Here is a 3,173-nt window from a genome sequence, read left to right as displayed (position 1 = left end):
TTGCAGGAAGTAAATGGTTAGGGCCTGGGAAAGATGCATAGTGAAATGGGATTCGGTTTCGGTTTCGGGAATCCTTAAGCTCGCCGTGGTGTTATGCAAATGCCTGGGGCCCCATCATCGCCACCAGAATCAGCAGCACCACTGAGGCCAGTGTGGCACCACCGGACCAGCACCACCAGCACCACTCTGGCCAGGAGGCACCACCCTGTGTGCAGCACAATGGCTACCGTGCGCGTGCAACAGAACACGTACAAAACAGCAGCTGTTTAACATTTATTTGCCTATTTATTAATTTCATGTAACATTTTTTCCTAGGAAAAGTTCCACAATGCGAAATCAAAGCCAAAAGGCAACAAGCTCGACGCATTCTCTTGACGCCAGGCAGTCGCCTCGGGCTTTGACTTGGCTTTTTGGCTTCAGCCTGGGTTCGGGTTCAGTTGCAGGGTCTTCGAAATGTCCAAGCCATCCAGCGGGGCCAACTGTTTTGGCCAAGACAATAAGCTGAAAAGCCCGGGGCCTTCGGGAGGGACTTTCTGCCATACTTCTCCCACTATTTGACTCGGTCTCCGGGCTCCTGCGACTGCTTATGTCGCTGCTGCTGCGGCTGCTGCGACTGTGGCTGCTGCCACAAAAAGTGTCGTGACCCCGGCCAAGGCATTGCATATGGCCAGGATTGTGGGAGGCTTTAAGAGGAGCCGGAGCCGGGGGACCAGGAGGAGCTGGGGAGTTCAGACGGTACAAAAATTACATGTTGTTCCTGTTGAAATGTTTGGTTTTGTGTGCCCAGCATTCCCATTGTCGTCGACGTTTATTTATAAATTTCTTTGCGTTGTTTACCTTTTGAAATGCACTTTGAAATGGGGACCATGGGCAAATAAACATAACCATTTGTTGTAAAAACAATTTATTAGCTGAGTACTTAAATAGCAACATTAAGAATTTGAAATACAATTTTTAAAATAAATGCATGAGCCAGATTCAAATTAAATAAGGTATTCATTATTATAACATAATTTCACAGGTTAGTTTGAACAAATTTTTGGAAAGATAATTATAAATCTATTCAAATAAAAAATATATTCATGACTTGATCAATTTTATTTTGTTTGCGTTGGGGTATATACATAAAGGTTTTTAAAATCGAATAAATAAATGCTGTATTCAATCATGAATATATCTATCTTATCTTTCTTAAAGTAGTATCCATTTTTAGACAGAGTATAGAGCATTCATACCACCATCATTACCCAGTTTTTATGTGATTTGGCCTTTGGGCTAATATTAAAGGCTGAGGGGAAATATGTAACAGTCCTCGTGCTGCTCCTGCAGCCTCGGCCAGGAGTCGCCGTCTCCTCGCTGGCCGCTTACATAAGCATCTCTGGGCTAGGACAAAAACAAAGGAAATGCAAAAATGCCAAAAATCGCACAACTCAAAAAAATCGTAAAAAACCGGGGGAGAAAAATAAAGAAACAGAAAACTCGAATGCGAATTCGAGTAACTTGCACACAAAACGATTCTGGCACCCATGAAGAGCAGTGGTGGCCGACGGATTGGGGCTGGGATTTGGGGAGGATCGGATGCGGAATCATCGAATCGGCCTGGGCGGGTGGTGATCGTGGCACATTTGCATACAATGAGGCCAGGACTGCGGCACACACCCTCCCCTCGACCAGTGTTCCCTCTCCTGGAGCCCAAGTACTATATGTTATCTGCGACTGTGACCTACACCAATATTTCTGAGAATGCTGCTGTTGGCCAACGTCGTCGCCTGTAAGTGTGTCGTCCTCGTCCAGTCCCAAGTCTCCATCTGCAGCCTCAGTTGTGCACAGGAAGAAAATTATATTCACATTTTTTATAAAAAACCCTGAGAAAGACTAAAATTATCTGATAGAATACATAGGAATATGTATTATTCATTTGAGCTCAACTAAAAAAAGCAGTTCATATCTTTTTCTATAAAATGTTTTACTGTTTTTAAAGCCAAACTGTGTCGATTGCATGTTTTATAAGGCACTTTTTCTATTCTAATACCAAAAATGATCTATTTTTGTATATTTTAAAATGTCATGACATAATGTCACGTGTCATGCATGAAAATGTTAAAATTGAACTTCATTTGTGCTGGAAGGTCTTGTGACAGTCATTTCAAAATGTTCTCTTATGTGATGTATTTAGTTTGATTGCCATAATAGGTGACTATTTCTGCCAGTGTGGTTTTTCCCGATCCAGCCCGCCGTAGCCAGTCACATAGTCACATGGCCAGTCAGTATCTCAGACAACCGACAACGGACGACGACGAGGAGTCATTCAATCGCGCCAGCTGCGGCGTCTACATCGTCAGCGTTCCGTTCCGTTTAGCTTGGGCTTTTCTCTCCTCTCTCTGGATTTTGTTTGCTTTGTTTTTTGGTTATTTTGTTGGCCATTCTACTTACAATATTTGTTGGATATCACCAAAAGATCTTGGCAACAGCAGCAGCCGCAGCCGCAGCCGAAAAAAGGAGCCAGCCTCCTCAGCGAGCCACTCTCGAGTGGGCCTGTGTGTGAAATCCAACTGTCTGGCGTCTGTTCTGCGTCGTCGCCGAGGTTTCATAGAGGTTTCATCGGCGGTTCGTCGTCACCATGAAGTGGTGCCCCCAGTTCGAGTACTTTGAAACTGAAAATGTCTATGAATGCTGGCCCAAGCCTGGCGTTTTTGGTGTGGGGAGTGGCTTCAGGATTTTTGTTGATTTTTTTGGGGATTTTCGGTTGGTTAGTTTCTGGGCGAAAGCGAATGATTCGAATTCGGCTGCTGGTTCAGAGAGCAAGGCATTAATGGAGGTCCCCAAGAAAATCATGACATTTTCCCATCGCTTTTCCCAGTCATTATGGTAATAAGCTTGTGATCACCGATCAAAGACAGCATTGCTCAGATTTTTGCTGTGTTTATGACATATGCTTAGATGTGGGTCAAGTTAGTTTCCTTAAAAGCCATTTGGTTTTTATTTGTATGTAAAAATGAAAAAAAGGTAAATTATTCATTTCCGACTTAAATGGATTTTTTATAGGCCCAATGCGATTTATATAATTGCCCATTAAACTTAAGTTTACGGAAGCATATATCATAGTTTACAAATTTGCGTTCATTTTCCTCCCACTCAAAGAAACAACTTTTGGAATTCCTTTCAAACGAAAA

This window comes from Drosophila biarmipes, chromosome 3R (genome assembly GCF_025231255.1).
Source record: "Drosophila biarmipes strain raj3 chromosome 3R, RU_DBia_V1.1, whole genome shotgun sequence".
Taxonomy (NCBI): domain Eukaryota; kingdom Metazoa; phylum Arthropoda; class Insecta; order Diptera; family Drosophilidae; genus Drosophila; species Drosophila biarmipes.
The sequence above is the reverse complement of the archived record's forward strand: the minus strand, read 5'-3'. Positions refer to the sequence as shown.